The sequence below is a fragment of the Heptranchias perlo genome, chromosome 13 (assembly GCF_035084215.1).
Source record: "Heptranchias perlo isolate sHepPer1 chromosome 13, sHepPer1.hap1, whole genome shotgun sequence".
Classification (NCBI taxonomy): domain Eukaryota; kingdom Metazoa; phylum Chordata; class Chondrichthyes; order Hexanchiformes; family Hexanchidae; genus Heptranchias; species Heptranchias perlo.
Window position 1 is genome coordinate 15,193,421 of NC_090337.1, and position 23,561 is coordinate 15,216,981.

Sequence of the window (23,561 nt, forward strand, 5' to 3'; positions counted from 1 at the left end):
GTTTATAAGATATTAAGGGGAACAGATAGGGTGGATAGAGAGAAACTATTTCCGCTGGTTGGGGATTCTAGGAGTAGGGGGCACAGTCTACAAATTAGAGCCAGACCTTTCAGGAGCGAGATTAGAAAACATTTCTACACACAAAGAGTGGTAGAAGTTTGGAACTCTCTTCCGCAAACGGCAATTGATACTAGCTCAATTGCTAAATTTAAATCTGAGATAGATAGCTTTTTGGCAACCAAAGATATTAAGGGATATGGGCCAAAGGCGGGTATATGGAGTTAGATCACAGATCAGCCATGATTTTATCAAATGGCGGAGCAGGCACGAGGGGCTGAATGGCCTACTCCTGTTCCTATGTTTCTATGTTTTCTATTTGTCTCTTCTGTCTTAAAATATTATCCTTAAACATTTCAAAGAAGGTGCTATCAGTTTATTACTCTACTCCACATGTGTCTCCCTGCATCAATGTTTGCTTCCCTTGTACTTGCCCTTAGTGAAAATATAGGGTGTGTGTCATCTACTTCCTAATCTCCTGCTCCTTCTAACTGCCACCTCAGTGGGAAGAGCAAGTATTCTGTCATGCTGCTACTCCTCAATGTAGACCTTGTAACTCGCCTGGCAGAAATGCCCCGTTTCTGCTGGATCATGACATGACCCTGTCACTACTGCTGGGACCTTGGCATTTGTGCCTGCTGGCTGCTCCTGTCTGCTCGCTGGCTGTTCTGCAGTCCTCTGAGGGGCTAGCTTAAATGGATGGATGGGTCATCACCCTGAGAGGTTAAGGCCGCATCAATCTCTCTTGCAACCACACTGCTGGCTGCCCCTTGCGGATGACCAGGAATCTGTGTGGACTCTGACCCTTGGTCACCACTATAGAGCATGAAGCCTGCCACCTCGGTCCTATCAAGTCAATCCCTCTGTGGACCATAATTGAGAGTGTCCTGCAAAATGGAGACCAAGGTGTCAACTGCAGCAGACACAGTGTTGGCAAACAAAACTGTATCAGTGCTTGGGCCCTATATCCTTGAGGAGGCCCCCAAGGGATGCCCTGGATTTTCTACTCATTTCATGGGGCTCTGCAGGTTCCTGAAGTTCTGCTTCTTTGCCTACACAGCTATTGAAGCAGCACTGTGGTATGTTCTCCAGCATTCCATGCAGGGAGTTCTGAAGATTCTCAAAGAGCTTCTGCTGATTAATGAGTGCACCTGGTAAGGGCAAATCCAGGGTCTCTCAGGAGCCGAGCCTCTGGCCCTAACTCTCCAATCCACCAGTTACTGTTCTTCTGCTGCTACCTCCACTTGCTCCTCTTCGCTGGTGCTCAGTGCTTCACTAGGTACTCCCTCCTGACTCCTTTTATCTGATTCCCCCTCCCGATATGGATTCCTTTGTGCTAGTGGGGAGGGGTCTGGAGTGTTTGACAGGCAATCATGTGATGGGGCTACTTCCCGCTCCTCCCTTCTGCCAGCATCTTCCTCTTGGGAGATCTCTGCACAAAAAGGGAACATGTGTTAGCATAGGGTATGCTAATGACTGTGCATAGAGTAGCAAGGCCAATATGGTTCCTTGCAGCAGATGAGCAGATGTGGCAGCTTGTTAGCGACAGAGTGTATAGTGCTAGTAAGAAAAGGAATTTGAAGTGAATCCTTACCTTGTCAGGCTGGCATGAAGCCACCACCTCTCCCTCGCCACTCCGTCAAATGCCTCTGCACCAATCATTTGGAGGAACTGCTCCTCATGCCAGTTGAGGGGTTGTAGGTTAGGGGGTCTGCCCCTGGTGCGTGTTCTCTCACAAAGATTGTGGGCAGCCTTTTCCTACAAAAACAGAGCAAGCAGGATATTTCTGTATGGAGCATGTAAGACAAGATGCAGTTCTACATCCAGCTCACATTTCACCTGGCGTGAAAGGAAGAGTGAAGAGCGTGAAAATAGTTTGAGGAGCCATAGAGTGGTTGTGAAAACGTGCAACACTCTTGTGAGTGGAAGAAAGCCTTGCCATTCATCAGTCACCAAGTTGAAGCTGCAGTTGTGCTGACGAGGTAGTCTGGCTGAGTAAGATGTAACGGTTGGGGAGGGTACTTTGGAGGCTGTATTGCTGATGTGATAGCATGCTGTGGTCTCACTGCTGGTACAAGCAAGCATTTCTTCTATTTCAGTGGGCCTCATTTATTGAAGCTAACCTCTGGCACCCTTCCTCAGCCCTGAGCATTTGCTCCTGTGACCAATGGACGTGGGAGGCTGCATTGATTCTGTTTACCACTTCCTGCCATACTTGCTGCACCTGTACTCTATTAGAATGGTTCCCCTCAGCCCCAAAAATTACCACTTTCCTCAGCATCACCTCCTCCAGCAGAACGTCCAGGTTCTCTTGCTGCATCTCCAGCCATCTTCTTTGCACAGAAGTCAGTCTCCATCTAAACAAGTTGCTTCACATTTTAAGTGCAGCAGCCCTTTAAGAGCTGACAAATTTTGGATTTCCCGCCCCCTCAAATGATTCAGTGCTCCCTGTAAAAAAATGCACAGAGTCAAATAATACTAACGACCCAAAAACAGGGAGTCTTGCTGGGTCGGACTTCCTCTCTACCAGCACAGGTGTGGTCAGGAGCCCTGGGGGTGTGGCCCATTTTTTTCTACTCCAGTCAGGAAATCAACCCTCAAGTGCCAGCCTTAGTTTGTGTTGAGATAACTGTTCTCAGTCGGAACAATGGGAGGGGCATTGGTTCAGGAGTTGACCATTGTCCATTGGCCAGCTCCTGAATTGAATTATCCCTGTTGGACGTGCACATATGTGGATGTCGGATATACACAGGATCAGGCTATAAGCAATGCCTTCTGTGGTCGAAAAGCCTGGCAATAGTTACTGTCCAGGCTCACGCAGAAGGAATGGCTACTTGGGCAAAGTACCAGAGGACGAGCAGAGCTATGGAACTTTATCCCAATAAAGAGTCAATGCTTTCAGGAGAGGAAGAGGAGAAGGGACAAAATTGGCATGAAAGGATGAATAATGAAAAAAATAAAAGAACAGAAGAATGTAGAGGCAGAAGTGATTTGCGTCTCCTTGCAGGTACTGTTCAGTGTGATATGTAGGGCAATATGATCACAGAGCTCCTAGAGGCAGTGATTCACACCTCATTCCTGGTACAGCTGGCCAACTAATATTAAGTCTCACACCTCAGTCTCAGTAATGTGAGGTTCTTTGCCAGCCTGACTATTTTTTCTAAGGCACAACCAGAATTTGCATAAAACTGTAGGCCGAATTCTATTCTCTTATATATCAGTTAACTAGACCTTTAGCATTCAGAATCCCACAGTTCTGGTTCTATCCTGATTGTAACAGAACTGAATTTAGTAACTTGAGGCAGTTATACTGTTCCTGAAAAACAATTTGCAGTGAATTTGTGAATCACCCCAGAATATATCATTACAGCAACACAATGATGTCTTACACATCATCATGTCATTGTGCGATGTACTCTGAGGCACTCAATATGGAATCTAAGCACACTTGCAGCAAAGGTGAAGCCAGATGGTTACAGATCTGTAACAAGATCAAGGTGTTGTTGTGGATTTGTTTTTTCCAGCCTCGAGCAGTTTAGAAAGTTGTAAAGCACATTGCGGACTATATTTGGGCTGAATTAGAATCTGTGTGATATCCATTGTGCAGTATAGTTCAGTGCGGTAACAAATGATGGAAGAAATTCACTTAATCCACAAAATAGAAGCTGGCAAGTGTATTAATGGCATTACTGTGAAATGAGTTCAACCCATCTCAGTCCACTTCCTAGTGGGTATGTGTCGCAAAATGCGATACAGAATTGGCCAAAATGCGGCACTGATTGGTACTAAATTGACAATTTAGCAAAGGGGAACCGTAGGATGGCTGGTCTAAGAAATGAAAAATATCATTCTGGTGTAGTGGTGGGTACTTTTCTGATGTTGGGGTCAGTGCACATCTTTGGGACAGAACAGAGAGAAATTCTAACCATGCTATTCCTGACTTGGGAGTGCTTGATGGACAGCGTAGAGGAAGCTTTGCTCCACATCTAACGTGTCCTTCTCCTGAACTGCAAGCGCTTGATGCTGACACAGGACTGCTCAAAATGGGAAAGTGTTCCATCTCTCAGGACTTACATCCCTCATCTCAAAATTCATGAGGGGAAAAGGGTTTTGGATAATCAGATAACAAGGAATGGGTGGCATTGAACCAAATAACCCAAACTGCAAAGGTTGATGTTTGAAGGTGTTTTATTTTTCAGTAAACTACTTTTCACAAGTCTGGTATATCATTAATCAGTGTTGGCTTGACTCGGTTAGTTGTATTCTTACCCCTGAGTGGGAAGGTTGTGGGTTCAGGCTGTATCCTTGACCTGATCACAGAAAGTTTCTGCTTTGTTTTCAGACTTTGAGCATTTGCAATTATTTTTTTATTTTTTACCTCCAAGAAGCAATAACATCTTATTTAAAAAGATCAACATGTTTTTAGGTATTGCCACTGATAAATTGATCCCCCAACGTGCAAGAGAATTGCCGGTTTTCTGTAAATCATAGGCAATACATTTACTTCGATGTACTTTCCATTGTTGCCTCTTAACCACCAAATATAGATTTAATCTGCACTAAATAAAGGTCAGAAACTCCTAAGTGTTTCGTGCTAAGCTTGACATCAAAGCGTAAATCCAGTTATCACTGTGACTGAATGGGAAGACAATGAAAGCTCCATTTGTAAATGGTTTCTACCGCCCAGTGTGTATAAAACACTCTAAGAATGGATCATAATGCTTAGGTTTTATCAGGACCTCAGATCAATGCAGCAAATGACCTTTACATTATATTCACAGCTTTGCCAGTGATGTCATGCAATCTATCCAGTAGGCCACCTAAAGAATACAGAGAAAGAAAGCAGTTCTATCCAGCACTGTACTCCTACTGTGCATCAAAAGGGGCAGCATTAAAGCATCATCTACAAATAGATCTACCTGAAATAAAAGGCTGATAATTGATCGAGAAGGATTAGGGCTGCTGTTTTGTCACAAAAAAATTAAGAGCCCTGCTTTATGTGAACAACAAGAGCAGAAATGGAGGGACATCATTTATCATTTGAAACATCCACCAGACACATTTTGCAATGATTAAGAGAGGAATATTTATCAACAATTTGAAAGAAGATATTTAAATTTAAAATGTTGCAGAAAATGCATATCCATCTGGCAGCAAAGTAACACAAACTAACAAAGAAAGGAAAACTGCAACTGTTAGAAATCCAAAATAAAAATAGAAAATGCTGTAAACACACAGCAGGTCGGTCAGCATCTGAAGGAGGAAGAGAGCTTTAATGCTTCAAGTGTGACCCTTCATCAAAACAAGAAGGAAATATTTTTATTTTGATATGTTTACTGTTTTTTTTAAAAAAAATATTAATTATGAAGCCCATTTCAAATATCCATATGCCTTTTACCCCATGTTGTCAATGGCACATTCTGGTAATGTTAGCTGACTATTGTAAACTAGGAAGGTCTTTGGCATTTTATGTGACATACATGCATGCTAAACAGCGGAAGCAACACGCTATAGACAGAACTCAGCGATTCCACAACCAACGGATCAGATGAAAGCTCTGCAGTCCTGCCACATCCAGTCGTGAATGGTGGTGGACAATCAAACAACTAACGGGAGGAGGAGGCTCTGCAAATATCCCCATCCTCAATGATGGTGGAGTCCAGAACGTGAGTGCAAAAGACAGGGCTGAAACATTTGCAACCACCTTCAGCCAGAAGTGCCGAGTGGATGATCCATCTCGGCCTCCTCCCGATATCCCCACCATCACAGAAGCCAGTCTTCAGCCAATTCAAATCGCTCCACGTGATATCAAGAAACGGCTGAATGCACTGGATACAGCAAAGGCTATGGGCCCCAACAACATCCCAGATATAGTGCTGAAGACTTGTGCTCCAGAACTAGCTGCGCCTCTAGCCAAGCTGTTCCAGTACAGCTACAACACTGGCATCTACCCGACAATGTGGAAAATTGCCCAGGTATGTCCTGTCCACAAAAAGCAGGACAAATCCAATCCGGCCAATTACCGCCCCATCAGTCTACTCTCAATCATCAGCAAAGTGATGGAAGGTGTCGTTGACAGTGCTATCAAGTGGCATTTACTCACCAATAACCTGCTTACCGATGCTGGGTTCCGTTTGGGTTCCGCCAGGACCACTCAGCTCCAGACCTCATTACAGCCTTGGTCCAAACATGGACAAAAGAGCTGAATTCCAGAGGTGAGGTGAGAGTGACTGCCCTTGACATCAAGGAAGCATTTGACTGAGTGTGGCACCAAGGAGCCCTAGTAAAATTGAAGTCAATGGAAATCACGGGGAAAACTCTCCAGTGGCTGGAGTCATACCTAGCACAAAGGAAGATGGTGGTGATTATTGGAGGCCAATCATCTCAGCCCCAGGGCATTGATGCAGGAGTTCCTTAGGGCAGTGTCCAAGGCCCAACCATCTTCAGCTGCTTCATCAATGACTTTACCTCCATTATAAGGTCAGAAATGGGGATGTTCGCTGATGATTGCACAGTGTTCAGTTCCATTCGCAAACCCTCAAATAATGAAGCAGTCCGAGCCCACATGCAGCAAGACCTGGACAACATCCAGGCTTGGGCTGATAAGTGGCAAGTAACATTTGCACCAGACAAGTGCCAGGCAATGACCATCTCCAACAAGAGAGAGTCTAACCACCTCCCCTTGACATTCAACGGCATTACCATCGCCGAATCCCCCACCATCAACATCCTGGGGGTCACCATTGACCAGAAACTTAACTGGACCAGCTATATAAATACTGTGGCTACGAGAGCAGGTCAAAGGCTGGGTATTCTGCGGCGAGTGACTCACCTCCTGACTCCCCAAAGCCTTTCCACAAGGCACAAGTCAGGAGTGTGATGGAACACTCTCCACTTGCCTGGATGAGAGCAGCTCCAACAACACTCAAGAAGCTTGACACCATCCAGGACAAAGCAGCCCGCTTGATTGGCACCCCATCCACCACCCTAAACATTCACTCCCTTCACCACCGGCGCACTGTGGCTGCAGTGTGCACCATCCACAGGATGCACTGCAGCAACTCGCCAAGGCTTCTTCGACAGCACCTCCCAAACCCGCGACCTCTACCACCTAGAAGGACAAGGTCAGCAGGCGCATGGGAACAACACCACCTGCACGTTCCCCTCCAAGTCACACACCATCCCGACTTGGAAATATATCGCCGTTCCTTCATTGTCGCTGGGTCAAAATCCTGGAACTCCCTCCCTAACAGGACTATGGGAGAACCTTCATCACATGGACTGCAGCGGTTCAAGAAGACAGCTCACCACCACCTTCTCAGGAGCAATTAGGGATGGGCAATAAATGCTGGCCTTGCCAGCGACGCCCACATCCCATTAATGAATAAAAAAAAAGTCAGCTCAACATAAATATATACCTAAGGATCATTAAAGTCAGTTTTAATTGGCAATTTAAAAACCCTTTTTTTTTGTTTACAGATTTAGTTTTAACGTAAAAAAGAGAGAAAATCAATGGGAATAAAGGACCCTCAAAAAACCCAGAAAAACTTGTGAAGAATCAGTTATTATTTTGAGCCGCTAAAATTTAAGAAAATAAGCAAAGTACATTTAAAAAGGTACGGTCAAGATAAATGGCAGCACACAATAATTTAACCTTTAAATAGTTTTAAAACTAAAATTGAAGAACCTATGTGTAATGTTGTGGCTTCAGTTACCCACCTGCCACTATGATGGTGGGATAACAAAAAATGTTGGAGAAGTGGGTGAAAGGAGGCTTGTGTGGAGCACAATGGGCCGAATGGCCTCCTTCTGTGCTGTATCATTCAATGTACTTCTATGTAAAGACTAGAGAGAACCGTTGTGACATTTGTTTTTGGTAAACAATGCCTTTGAGTGTTACCTAAGTCAACTTTTTGCTTGAAGATCTCAGCTTTCAGGGTACCACCATTATGGTTACCTTTTCAGTGTACTCCTCCCCTTGCTCCAGGCCTAACTATGAATGAAAGACTAATATTTGCTGCAGTATAAAGCAGTACCAAATTTCACAGCCTTCCTTTCATTTTCTGCAAAAAATTGGGCCCAGATTGTAGGCACAATGCATCCACGATGTCAGCATGACACATACAACACACAGAGTGCGTGCTGATGTCATGAACAAGCATCTCTGGGCCTGACTTTTAGTAAGCAAACAATGGGAAATATTGTTTTTTTTAAATTCGAGAGGAAATTGTTTCTTTACCAATTCACTATCCTAATAAAAAATGGGAATTATTTTAGTGGAAATTGCTAAAAGCGCCAAGTCCATATCCATTCACTCCCATTATATGATGTATCTGATTCACTCACAACTTTCAAATTCTATCCAAGCATATAACCCAACTATCCCTATTCTAGACACCTGTCATACCAAATACACTGTTAGAACCACACATGGTGATTGTGTCTGGCATATTTTTTTCTCTGAATAAATATGGATTGGCACAGTGCAGCAGCATTTGATTTCAATGGCAAGATTTGGATTTGTATCATCTTGAGTTACGGATCCTAATTGCTTCGGCAGGGTGAGATGCCAGTTGGAGGTCAGTCACGTCCCACATGGAAGGAAAGAAAATGAGAAGTTACCCAAGGCTACTCTAGTGCACCTCCTGGTAGCCCTTCACAGAACATGTTGGACAACAGTCTGATTAGAGTTGACGGGCACTGAGACCAGAAAGAGGGAAAAGGGAGAAAAATTAAAACAATATAAATAAAGGGGAAGAATTCCACTGATCACAATGTGCTACCAACATGGCAAGCATAGCGGAAAGATTTCTTCTCGTTGCTATTTCTAAGAACATTAGAACATAAGAAATAGCAGCAGGAATAGGCCATATGGCCCCTCGAGCCTGCTCCACCATTCAATGAGATCATGGCTGATCTTCGACCTCAACTCCACTTTCCTGCTCAATCCTTGTATCCCTTGATTCCCTTAGAGTCCAAAAATCTATCTATCTCAGCCTTGAATCTACTCAATGACTCAGCATCCACAGCCCTTTGGGGTAGAGAATTCTAAAGTTTCACAACCCTCTGAGTGAAGAAATTCCTCCTCATCTCAGTCTTAAATGGCTGACCCCTTATCCTGAGACCAGGCCCCCTGGTTCTAGACTCTCCAGCCAGGGGAAACAACCTCTCAGCATCTACCCCGTCAAGCCCCCTCAGGATCTTATAAATCAGATAAACACATCTTTTGAGAATGCTTCCACAATTTTTGCAAGAAATAGTGATTGGTGGGAATTTCGACCCAATGCTGCAAAGGTTCAGCCTGCACCAGGTATAATGTCGGCTGCTGTGTAAATTTTTCCCAGTGGTCGGCAGGGAGAAGTTTATAGAGCAGGTTATTCCTTTCTGTTTCAGCCTGGCTGAAAGCCCCTTTTGGAGCAGCACTGTTCTCTAGTTCTGATTGAATGAGTGATTGAATGGTTTACAATAAAAATTGTAATTTGCTCATTTTTAATCCAGACTTTACAGAAAATCTGATCCATGCTTAATCTGATTCCAAGCATAACGTTTAGCTGTATTGGGAATCTTACTTTACTTTATTATAGTTATTAGCTGATGTAATTTCTCTTATAGATTGAAATCTTATTGCGCTACATTATAGTCCTCCGTCTAGTATTTTAACAAAAGTATTAACCTCTTCCCAGCCCCATACTGAGCGATCTTTGTGCTATTCCTTGGATTGTAAAAATTTCAGCTTTTGTTTTTAAGAGGTGCTACTTGTTATGTGACATTGCTGTTGTAACTAAACTGTTCCTTTACTTATTGTGTTCAGTGAGCTGACGCCCCTCCCTTTCCAGCCAAAAACACCAAATAATCTGAAGGTGGTTTAGGCTTTATTCCCCGATGCCTTGTATTATTTCAGGATCAGGTATTTAAGCACATGTTTCCCCTGTAAACAGTGTTACCCAACACTGAACATAATTGTTGATTTGTTTGTACAGGCTCATTAATAACAGCCAGTTTTCCCTAATGGTATCCAAGGGTCACCAGAGGTCTGTTGTTAACATACTCTTAGCAAAACAATGTTGCTGCCTCCATTACATAGTGACTTTGGAGACAGTGACCACCTTCCTGAATAATTGGAGTGGTTTTGATGGGAAACTTCAGCTTTTTTATACTGACCATAAAATTTGCAACTTACCATTGGTTATAACTCATCAAACTTGCAGCGACCGTGCCACATTCATGAATCCTTTAACGAGGACATTATCATGAATCAGTAGTGTGCAATGCCCAGTCGACTGGTGTCTGACACAACATCTACCGCCAACAAGAGCAAAAGGAGTTCAAGCCCAATTCTATGAACTTCACAGCACATATTATAATAACACCATCTGGTATGACATTGAGCCATACAGAGCAGGAAGGACTCAGGTTCAAACCTTGGTCTGTGCTGAGTTGGCTGATCTCAACTGAAGTGGCAGTGGTAACATTACAAGACAACAACAACAACTTGCATTTATATAGCACCTTTAATGCAGTAAAATGTCCCATGGCGCTTCACAGCAGTGATTATCAAACAAAATGTTGACATCGAGCCACATAAGGACATATTAGGACAGGTGACAAAAAGTTTTGTCAAAGAGGTAGGTTTTAAGGAGCGCCTTAAAGGAGGAGAGAGAGGTAGAGAGGCGGAGAGGTTTAGGGAGGGAATTCCAGAGCTTTGGGCCTATCCAACTGAAGGCACGGCCGCTAATGGTGGAGCGAAGAAAATCGGGGAAGTGCACAAAACCAGGATTTGAGGAGCACAGAGATCTCGGAGGGTTGTAGGAGGATACAGAGATAGAGAGGGGCGAGGCCATGGAAGGATTTGAAAACAAGGATGAGAATTTTAAAATCAAGGCGTTGCCAAACCTGGAGTCATTGTACGTCAGCGAGCACAGGGATGATGGGTGAATGGGACTTGGTGCGAGTTAGGATACGGGCAGCAGAGTTTTGGATGAGTTCAAGTTTACGGAGGGTGCAAGATGGGAGGCCGGCCAGGACAGCATTGGCATAGTCGAGTCTAGGTAACAATGGCATGGATAAGAGTTTCAACAGCAGATGAGCTGAGGCAGAGGCTTTAGTATGGACCATGGGACTATTTATGGGGTGGCAAGAGGCCACAGCAAAATCCCCCCCTCCCACCACATGAGGAGGATGACCCATCAGCAAATGGCATCAGCACTCACCATAGATATTTAAATGCTCCTGACCTCATGAATTGGGCCAGGCTTAGGGGTGCGACGTGTAAGCATGTGGAAGTTACTGCCCCTCTATACTTAGGGTGGTGGGGCGGCAATGGAAGAAATTCAGGATCATGGTCCTTTTGCCCTTCATCTAAACTTATCTGGAAGTGTTTGATGCCGCTACTGATATACTGTTTCCCATTCCTTACCTTGATACCCGCAAATGTCTTATTTAAATGCATTATTAAAACAGACACATGTTCTGATATTCTCAGCATAAAATGGTCCTCTGTGTGGAACTAGAGCTACACATTTCCATTTCTATTCCCAAGACAGATCTGTCAGGAACATATTAACACCTAGCTTCCTGTCACCGTGTTCTTTGTGCAGTATATTTGGAGAAATGTATAAATTAAAAACGAAACTTAATATTAATCTGTAGATTTTTACAACATTGAAACGGAGTAGAAACAGGCTGCAATAATAAAACCTTTATTACGCATGTGAGAGGGTCACAGGAAATATGTACTCAGTTGAACTTTGGGTAATGCATTGAGGAAACCTGGTGAAGCCTTTCTTTGCCACTGTTAAACTGTACACAATGTGCAGCTGTAAGCTGCATTCTTCAGAGGATTCAGAAAGGTTCATTCATACTCTTGAAAAAAAAGAAGGCTTTCAGTTATTTTGCTAGCGGGCTGAACATCAGAGAAGAGTTCTTCATGTAAATGTACAGGCCAAGCAGCATAAACCAGCTGCATTAATGAAGTGCGTTTCAAAGAACATGGATATTCTCCCTAGGGCTACTACCTGTCACACAACTTGACTGCTTGTGCAACCTCGGTCACTGTAGTTGGGTGTGCTCACAGATCTCACCTATTTACATCTCTACTAATGCACCAGGCACACTAGAAGTCTCTTTTCTCTCTTTGTTTTTGAGGTTTTTTTTTTGCTTTCCTTCCTCCCTCCCCAATATTTTCGATCTTACTACGAGGATAATTTGCAGATCTGTGCTAATTACTGCTGTGCAATCAGCCACTGAGAGGTGATTAGAAGCCACCCAGGATGCCTTGACCTTTGATTTCCCCTTCCTCACCGTGAGCAAGTGAATAGACTCTACACTACTTGACTCTACACTACTTGACAGTATTGGCTAAGGTTAGGAACTCACATTGCAAGGAATCAACACCTATACCCCCATCTTCCTGCTCCATAAACGCTGAAGCATGAATGTGCAGTGCTCCCATCTTGCTCCAGTAGAAACCTCTTATCAGGAGTACTTCTGCAGTGATCAAACCTTTCCCCTATCAAAGCATTCATATTAAGACACAACTTCTTCATTGAGATCTCCTCCCTGTTCTTCTCCCTTGTCTGTGTACCATGCAACTTCTCATCTTTTGTGATTTCAATCTTCACTTAAACTCCCCTAACCCCCCCCACCTCTAACTCCTCTGCCCATTTCTCCTCATTCAACTTATCCCCGCACATAAACTCCTGTTCCCACACCCACAGTCACCCACTGACCTTGTCATCACATGAGGCCCTAGTCAGTTCTGAGGTTTTGGACATTGACAAGACCATGAGTCATCACTACCTCCTTTCCTTCTCGGTCCACATTTCTCAGTCTTGTCCACCCCACCCCCTCCCATTACTAACACACTCCACCCTTGGAAAAATATTCCTCCCAGCTCCTTCACCAGTGCACACTCTAATTCCCAGTGTCCTCTCCTCTGGCCCCCCATAACACCACTGCCATTGTTAACTCTCAATAGCTGTCCTCGTCCCCTCCAGGTCATTCATGGTTTCCCACCCCTGCTGCTCTCCTTGGTAGAGCCCCCACCTGTCCACCTTCAGGTCCCAAAACTGCAGGCTTGAGCACACCTAGCACACAACTGGCCAGGTATAGCCTCACAATAGGAAGAGGAAAATCTGTCCCATGGTATATTTCATGGATTTTGAAAGAATTTTCTGTAGCACACTGTCACTGGCCCATTTAATTTAAGCTCAAGAACGCCCCAGCATGGTGAAAGTACCCTATTAAGCTGTCTCTAACAACTGGCTTACACTAGCAGATGTGAGAGTATAAAATTAATCCACTGACTCCTTCGCACTAAAGTTATTATAAGGCTAAAGCAGGAGGTTTTGTAACATCAATTCAATTGCGCTTGCTATACTTCTAATTTTTAAAATAAAATCCTAACCAGCATTCACCCCAGAGAGTGACAGTATTTGGTTAACTACCTACAGATGGCAATTTCCCGTTATTTTTGTTTAAAACACTGAACTTATATTGATGCTGCAATGTTCAAAATCAGTTGAACTTGAGGGACAAAAAAATTGGATGCAATATTTTGCCCCCTCTGCACCCCCCACTACCGGACTGGGAACAGGTCAGGCCCAGAGCACAACTGAAATGTGCTTCGCCTGACATGCCTTGAACCTATTTGCAGGTTCAGGTCATTTGCACGGCCCTAACGTATCATCAATGCAAACCGATCTCATGGAAAGGACTGTGCACAGAATAAAGGTCGGAAATCCAGCTGCTGTCCGAAGACAGTAACCATAAAGCTCCATACTATTACAATACCTCACTTGTTGAAGGCACAGTGTCCCTACCTCTTGGGGAAGCCCCAGGACAATGCCGAGGGGCAGATACCTGCCATCACAGATCTCCACCCATTTTTGATCCTCTTTGTGACTGGGAGCTGCACATTTTTCAGAAGAGAAATATCAGGGTAATTCACTCTTTGAATGTCCCTCAAATTACACTGTGGGATATGAGCAAATGAATGCTTGATGCTGTGCTGTTAAATGGTTCTAACCACTATTAAAACTGTGCAGGAAAGAATTTCACACAAAGATGTTAAGAGTTTGTACACTAATATTGCATGGTGTACTATCAGGCAGTCTGGCACTGAATGTACAGAAACTGCGACCCAACAGCAGTTAATAAAGATCAATGCTCAGCTGCTCCATTCCTATAAGCTACTATTTCTTTATACCTTTGAATTAGTATTTCAGCAAAACATCCGCTTAAATTGAACAGATGACGCATTAGCTTTATGTGTAGTTGTCTGTATCTGATATACAATAGTCAAATTGAACCAAAGTGGAGGCAAATGATAGCCTGGCCTTCTGCCAGATTTTGCTTCTCAAACATGTGGTTTTGATACATGTATTAAAAAACTTGGAGCAAGTGACACCATTGAGAAAGTATTTAATATATACAGAATTGTCTCCCTGTCACACACAGATGGTACATGCTATAAACTGAAGCCCTGATTATAGTTAATGGCATTGTGTATTACTGGCACAGCAGCCACTCTTAGTTTGCATTTATCTTTAGTGTGTTTATGTGCAAAAGAGTTTTGTTATTAAGTTTATGGGACTAACGCTGCAGATTCTAAGCACTGCAGTTACGAGGAGTGCATTCTCGGTGAGTAATTCATCATGTTCTTTTTCTCCTCAAGACAATGCAGACATCACTTTAGTCTGACTGTTGCTGCCAAAGTAAAGGAAATTCTCATTTGTGTGACAGCTAGAAGCACCAAAGTAATCAACCTGCTGTAATGTCATGGGACTGAAAGAGAGAAACCCCCTTTAATTCTCAGCTAAAGAAACTACTTCTCAGTTATGCCATTTGGTAGAAGATAATTGATCTTGTGCATGATCTGCACATTATGTTTTTCTTTTACTCTGTACAAGTTATGTGTATTCCACAGTGGAGTAAAAGAAAGAACTTGCATTTATATAGCGCCTTTCATGACATCATAACATCCCGAACGCTTTACAACCAATGAAGTACTTTTTGAAGTGTAGTCACTGTTGTAATGTAGGAAACGCAGCAGCTAATTTGTGCACATCAAGGTCCCACAAACAGCTCTGTGATTATGACCAGTACATTATGTTAATTTAGCTAAGTGCTGATTTGTTGAAAACATGGAATAAGAAGAAGCCATTTGGCACACCGAGTTGATTCCTTCCACAGGACATGTATAATTTGCATAGCTATGAATTCTACCTGACTTATGTAATCTCCTCGGGGAGGTCATGTGAAACTTTCAAGAATATATAAAGCTCAGTAAAAATTTCTCCCTCAGCCCTAAAGTAATGCAGCAACACTCCAGGATATCCATCTGACATTATAACCTCCATTATATAGCCCTAACCAGGTGCAGTCCACAGATGGCATTTCCATGATCCCAGCAGCACAGCAACCATCAAGTTCCATGGAGTATTTAAATTGGTAAATTGGTACTTATCCTAAAAACCTTTGACTCTATTTTTAACAGGTTTTCATACATCTACTACTCTATGGAGAAAAAAAACCTTCTATCCTCTGGCTTCGCTTGAGAATTGTTAACTTTCCACTTCTAGTTCTGTGGTCAGATGAGATTCTAAATTCAATAATCTGCTTGTGACTATATTATCCAGAACTTCTCCTTGTTCCATGGATGTATCCCTGAACCTGTCCCAAATCCCACAGTCAGGAGCATTTTCACAGCCCTGGCAGACAGCCATGGATTTAAGATCCTTGGTGACTTTGCGCTCAGCGCCATTTTAGTGGCGCGTTTTGGCCAGCCTCGCCCCAAGCAGTCATGGGCCTCACTTAGATTCAAAAGTCAGCATTCTGATGACGTAAACCAGACCCCGATGTTATTTTAACTGGTTTTCAGCGAGTTTGGTGCCTGGTGCCGGGCTCGCCAGGCAGACTTGGCACCAAGAGCGGCAGGCCCAGAAGAGGGTCGAGAAGGTTAGTGATTTTTAAAGGAGTGCTTTAAAAGGAAACCTAGGGATTCCCTGCATCAGCCTGGATTGCCTCCAGAATCCCCCCTCTCCGATGGCGGCCTACTGCCGCACTCGCCCATTCTCACCCACCGCCGCCACATCATTGACGGGAATCCTGCCTAACTTATTTAAATGAGGCCTGGGAGTTAAAATGGCCCGGGCCTCACATTGGTGAGATTGGGCAAGTCTGCAGCTCGTCCTTTCTGACCCCAGTTAAAATTGGGGCTTTAAACCTTAAACCCCACCCCCCCCATTGCTAGGGTACAAAAGTTGGAAAATACTCTCAATTAGTTCTCAAGGTGTGGGCAACTTTGGCATCTGTGTACACCAGACTGAAATATGTTACATAGATAACCTGCGCTGGACTAAAATGATCCTGAAGCATAACAAGTGAGTGCTGTTGAGACCTCCCCCCAAGTGGTATTCCTGGAGGGTGGCCTCAACTCAGGATACATTCTTCATTCAAGCTGTGGAATTGATTTCATTTCCAATTGATTCAGTCTCCAGTAAAAATGGGCTTTGGGCTTCTTCAGAGTGGCAATCTTCCCAAGAGCACAAGGGGCCAGTAGACTGCACGAATGTTGCCATCAAAGGCAGAAACCCTCATCACATTTGAAAAGTACTTGGATATGCACTTGAAGTACCATAACCTACATGGCTACAGATCAAGTGTTGGAAAGTGGGATTAGGCTGGGTAGCTCTTTTTCGACGGGCACAGACACAATGGGCTGAATGGCCTCCTTCTATGCGGTAAGTTTTTCTATGTTTCTATGTTTCTAAGTGCTAGAGCTGAAAGGCATTATCGGCTAATACCTGGGTGATCATTTGTTTGATGGCATTTGTGTAAGGTACTAAATTGTTATACTGTTTGGAATTATTTTGTCCACAGAATACTCCTGTAGTAGCTGTTGACACTGCAAAGTCAGGTATCATGTATATCAATGTTGGCTCTCAAGAGGGCTTGGCTGCAGACTGCAGCATCTCAGTGAGCCAATGACTGAACATGGTTAGGGGTCGTACCAGGATGATTCAGTCACTGGCTGTGGTTATGAGTTGTACTGGGGGAATCAGGGTCTGAGCATGGTTAGAAGCATTTCCAGCGTGAATCAATGACTCAGAATGGGTAGGAGATGTGCCAGGGTGAATTTGTTTACCAATAACCTAAGCAAGACTTATTGGCCTATAATTTCCTGGTTTATTCCTTGTCCTGTTTTTTGAAGTGGAGTGACAAATCCAATCCGGCCAATTACCACCCCATCAGCCTACTCTCAATCATCAGCAAAGTGATGGAAGGTGTCGTCGACAGTGCTATCAAGCGACATTTACTCACCAATAACCTGCTCACCGATGCTCAGTTTGGATTCCACTAGGACCACTCGGCTCCAGACCTCGTAACAGCCTTGGTCCAAACATGGACAAAAGAGCTGAATTCCAGAGGTGAGGTGAGAGTGACTGCCCTTGACATCAAGGCAGCATTTGACCGAGTGTGGCACCAAGGAGCCATAGTAAAATTGAAGTCAATGGGAATCAGGGGGAAAACTCTCCAGTGGCTGGAGTCATACCTAGCACAAAGGAAGATGGTAGTGGTTGTTGGAGGCCAATCGTCTCAGCCCCAGGACATTGCTGCAGGAGTTCCTCAGGGCAGTGTCCTAGGCCCAACCATCTTCAGCTGCTTCATCAATGACCTTCCCTCCATCATAAGGTCAGAAATGGGGATGTTCGCTGATGATTGCACAGTGTTCAGTTCCATTTGCAACCCCTCAGATAATGAAGCAGTCGGTGCACGCATGCAGCAAGACCTGGACAACATCCAGGTTTGGGCTGATAAGTGGAAAGTAACATTCGTGTCAGACAAGTGCCAGGCAATGACCATCTCCAACAAGAGAGAGTCCAACCACCTCCCCTTGACATTCAACGGCATTACCATCGCCGAATCCCCCACCATCAACATCCTGGGGGTCACCATTGACCAGAAACTTAACTGGACCAGCCATATAAATACTGTGGCTACAAGAGCAGGTCAGAGGCTGGGTATTCTGTGGCGAGTGACTCACCTCCTGACTCCCCAAAGCCTTTCCACAAGGCACAAGTCAGGAGTGTGATGGAATACTCTCCACTTGCCTGGATGAGAGCAGCTCCAACAACACTCAAGAAGCTCGACACCATCCAGGACAAAGCAGCCCGCTTGATTGGCACCCCATCCACCACACTAAACATTCACTTCCTTCACCACCGGCGCACCGTGGCTGCAGTGTGTACCATCCACAGGATGCACTGAAGCAACTCGCCAAGGCTTCTTCGACAGCACCTCCCAAACCCGCGACCTCTACCACCTAGAAGGACAAGGGCAGCAGGCATATGGGAACAACACCACCTGCACGTTGCCCTCCAAGTCACACACCATCCCGACTTGGAAATATATCGCCATTCTTTCATCGTCGCTGGGTCAAAATCCTGGAACTCCCTTCCTAACAGCACTGTGGGAGAACCTTCACCACACGGACTGCAGCGGTTCAAGAAGGCGGCTCACCACCACCTTCTCAAGGGCAATTAGGGATGGGCAATAAATGCTGGCCTCGCCAGCGACGCCCACATCCCATGAACGAATAATAAAAAAATATCTACCTCCTCTTTGAAAACTGAGGCAAACTACTCCAGCGACTTCGTTATTCCTTCGTTCTCCACTACAAGCTTGAGGAGCAAATATGTAAGGAGATTACAGACAGCTGCAAGAAAAATAGGGTGGTAATAGTAGGGGACTTTAACTTTCCCAACATTGACTGGGACAGCCATAGCATTAGGGGCTTGGATGGAGAGAAATTTGTTGAGTGTATTCAGGAGGAATTTCTCATTCAGTATGTGGATGGCCCGACTAGAGAGGGGGCAAAACTTGACCTCCTCTTGGGAAATAAGGAAGGGCAGGTGACAGAAGTGTTAGTGAGGGATCACTTTGGGACCAGTGATCATAATTCCATTAGTTTTAAGATAGCTATGGAGAAGGATAGGTCTGGCCCAAAAGTTAAAATTCTAAATTGGGGAAAGGCCAATTTTGATGGTATTAGACAGGAACTTTCAGAAGTTGATTGGGAGAGTCTGTTGGCAGGCAAAGGGACGTCTGGTAAGTGGGAGGCTTTCAAAAGTGTGTTAACCAGGGTTCAGGGTAAGCACATTCCTTATAAAGTGAAGGGCAAGGCTGGTAGAAGTAGGGAACCTTGGATGACTCGGGAGATTGAGGCCCTAGTCAAAAATAAGAAGGAGGCATATGACATGCATAGGCAGCTGGGATCAAGTGGATCCCTTGAAGAGTATAGAGATTGCCGGAGTAGAGTTAAGAGAGAAATCAGGAGGGCAAAAAGGGGATATAAGATTGCTTTGGCAGATCAGGCAAAGGTGAATCCAAAGAGCTTCTACAAATACATAAAGGGCAAAAGGGTAACTAGGGAGAGAGTAGGGCCTCTTAAGGATCAACAAGGTCATCTATGTGCGGAACCACAAGAGATGGGTGAGATCCTGAATGAATATTTCACATCGGTATTTACGGTTGAGAAAGGCATGGATGTTAGGGAACTTGGGGAAATAAATAGTGATGTCTTGAGGAGTGTACATATTACAGAGAGGGAGGTGCTGGAAGTCTTAACGCGCATCAAGGTAGATAAATCTCCGGGACCTGATGAAATGTATCCCAGGACGTTATGGGAGGTTAGGGAGGAAATTGCGGGTCCCCTAGCAGAGATATTTGAATCATCCACCGCTACAGGTGAGGTGCCTGAAGATTGGAGGGTAGCAAATGTTGTGCCTTTGTTTAAGAAGGGCGGCAGGGAAAAGCCTGGGAACTACAGACCAGTGAGCCTGACATCTGTAGTGGGTAAGTTGTTAGAGGGTATTCTGAGGGACAGAATCTACAGGCATTTGGAGAGGCAGGGACTAATTAGGAACAGTCAGCATGGTTTTGTGAGAGGAAAATCATGTCTCACGAATTTGATTGAGTTTTTTGAAGGGGTAACCAAGAAGATAGATGAGGGCTGTGCAGTAGACGTGGTCTACATGGACTTCAGCAAAGCATTTGACAAGGTACCGCATGGTAGGTTGTTACATAAGGTTAAATCTCATGGGATCCAAGGTGAGGTAGCCAATTGGATACAAAATTGGCTTGACGACAGAAGACAGAGGGTGGTTGTCGAGGGTTGTTTTTCAAACTGGATGCCTGTGTCCAGCGGTGTGCCTCAGGGATCGGTGCTGGGTCCGCTGTTATTTGTTATTTATATTAATGATTTGGATGAGAATTTAGGAAGCATGGTTAGTAAGTTTGCAGATGACACCAAGATTGGTGGCATTGTGGACAGTGAAGAAGGTTATCTAGGATTGCAACGGGATCTTGATAAATTGGGCCAGTGGGCCGATGAATGGCAGATGGAGTTTAATTTAGATAAATGTGAGGTGATGCATTTTGGTAGATCGAATCGGGCCAGGACCTACTCCGTTAATGGTAGGGCGTTGGGGAGAGTTATAGAACAAAGAGATCTAGGAGTACAGATTCATAGCTCCTTGAAAGTGGAGTCACAGGTGGATAGGGTGGTGAAGAAGGCATTCAGCATGCTTGGTTTCATTGGTCAGAACATTGAATGCAGGAGTTGGGATGTCTTGTTGAAGTTGTACAGGGCATTGGTGAGGCCACACTTGGAGTACTGTGTACAGTTCTGGTCACCCTATTATAGAAAGGATATTATTAAACTAGAAAGAGTGCAGAAAAGATTTACTAGGATGCTACCGGGACTTGATGGTTTGACTTACAGGGAGAGGTTAGACAGACTGGGACTTTATTCCCTGGAGAGTAGGAGGTTAAGGGGTGATCTTATAGAAGTCTATAAAATAATGAGGGGCATAGATAAGGTCGATAGTCAAAATCTTTTCCCAAAGGTAGGGGAGTCTATAACGAGGGGGCACAGATTTAAGGTGAGAGGGGAGAGATACAAAAGGATCCAGAGGGGCAATTTTTTCACTCAAAGGGTGGTGAGTGTCTGGAACGAGCTGCCAGAGGCAGTAGTAGAGGCGGGTACAATTTTGTCTTTTAAAAAGCATTTGGACAGTTACATGGGGAAGATGTGTATCGAGGGATATGGGCCAAGTGCAGGCAATTGGGACTAGCTTAGTGGTATAAACTGGGCGACATGGACATGTTGGGCCGAAGGGCCTGTTTCCATGTTGTAACTTCTATGATTTCTTGGCCGACCTTGACTATCATCTTAACTAACGTGCCTGTAGAAAGCCTTTTTATTGCCCTTTATGTTCTTTGCTAATTTTCTCTTATACTCCCTTTTATTCTTTCTGATCTTCCATTTTGTAGCTTTCCTTTATTCTTTATGTTCGTCCTAACTTTCTTCTTTGCCCTGCAAGCGCTAAGTGTTTTTTAAATTTCAACTGTGATTGGATCTCCCTATGCATCCAGGAGACCCCAACCTTTGATACATTTCAGTAAGAAAAAAATTCCCTTTATACCCTTTCCATCTCAATTTTGTTTCAAGATTGATTTATTTGCCAATTTTTCATTCCATTTAATCTGGCCAAAGTTCCTTTTTATTTCAGTATAATGTAGGAGTTGGTTAGGATCACAGTTGTATCAGGGTGAGTCAGTGACTAACCGTTCGGGTTGGCAACTCTGGCTGGAGATATTCCAGGAGGTTTCATCACATGACCTCCCAATTCCAACCACTCAGCCCCCACAATCCCACCTTTGGTTGCCCGACACGTTCATCCTCGCGGTGCACCGCCTTCCCACAGCCAATTGGAAAGCGAACAGACTCTTTGTTACCCGATTGGATGATTCTTGACTGTTGGACAAACGTTCTTTTCTCCAATCTCCAATATTTTTATAACTATTAAACAAAAGTATTCAAAGAAAACGAAAAAACATGATATTTTTCTTCCAGGTTGTTCACAGCAGTGTCCTTTAGATTCATCTTTAATTCCTGGAGACTCCAGGGCAATCCTGGAGGGTTGGCAACCCTACTAACCATTGTTAGTAGATGCACAGGGGTGAGTCATTGACCATGGTTAGGAGTTGGCTGTGTAATCCAGTGACTAAGCACGTTGAATACACTGCTTCAATTGAGGTTGAAGCCTGGAGATTCCCCAGAAAGCATCTTGGAACATGGGCCTGCATCCTGGGGCTGTATTTATCAAATCCCCACTGTGACGCTGCTGTATTCAGAACATAAAATGGCCAATGGTTTTGGTGCACTGTAGGATATGAGGAATTCTCAAATACATCAATTTTATTTTTAAAGATCAGGACCTTGAGGTGGGAGAGCTCTCTGTTTGTAGTGGTTGGCAAGATAACTAATTTCCCTTGTTAAGAACAGTTAGATTTTCTGATGCTATAGAGTCGCACTGCACAGCAGGAGGCCATTCGGCCCATCGTGCCCGTGCCAGATCTTTGAAAGAGCCATCCAATTAGTCCTGCTCCCTTTCCCCATGCTCTTTCCCCGTAGCCCTGGAATTTTTTCCTTTTTAAGTAGAGATCCAATTCCCTTTTGAAAGTTACGATTGAATCTGCTTCCACCACCCTTACAGGCAGTGCATTCCAGATCATAACAAGTTGCTGCGTAAAAAATTCTGCTGACCTCCCATCTACAACAGCAATTTTAAAAAAATTGCTGTTGTAGATTTCAAAGAGGGCAATTTACTGTTTATTCCGCTCGCTCCTCCTCTCCTCATGGCAGTTGCTGATGTTGAGGGTACAATTTCATGGACACTGGTGGACATTTTTTCTCCCCAGATATTGCATACATGCCAACTATCTACATTTGACATGGACAGTCAACATTCTGGGACTCCTGACCATGTTTGGACCAGACCCATCCTCCAAGTGCTGCACCTACCTGATCACACTCCTGATGTGATAGACGGCACTGCATACTGTGACTATCAATTGAGAATTCCTGCTGAATGCATGGCTGATCAGTTACAGCAAGAGCATGAGCAGATAGGAACTCTGGAGCATTGCTTGGGACAAGGGGGAGCTGTGACCTTTAGCATTGCGAGAGAGGGAAGGCAAGAGCAGTGGTTTTGGAGAGGAAAGAGAAAGACAGATGGATAAGCCAGCAGCCCTTGGGAAGGAGGAAGAGGGAAACCAGCAGCATTTAGAGAGGGAGAGAGAGGCAGCATAACTTGGTTGTCCTATGAGATGTATCACCAGTTGGAGGGATTGTTATATTCTAATTTTGATGCCTACAGCCCTGACTGGAATGATCTTTTGGTCTTTAAGGCCTAGTCCCCTTTTTTGCCATCAGGCAATTTGTTTTAAAAAATGTATTTATTTTCCTTCAAGGAATAGATCATCCATTACAACTGGAGAAAAGAATTTTAAAATGTAAAAAGAATTCAACCCCAAAAGGCAACTAGAGATTAGTTTTTGAAAAAAAAAACTCATCAAAGGTCCCTTCGTTCCTGAAAATCCCAGGCCATTCCAGCAGGCTCCCAGAGCCACATCTCAGGGATTCTGGGATGGTCTAG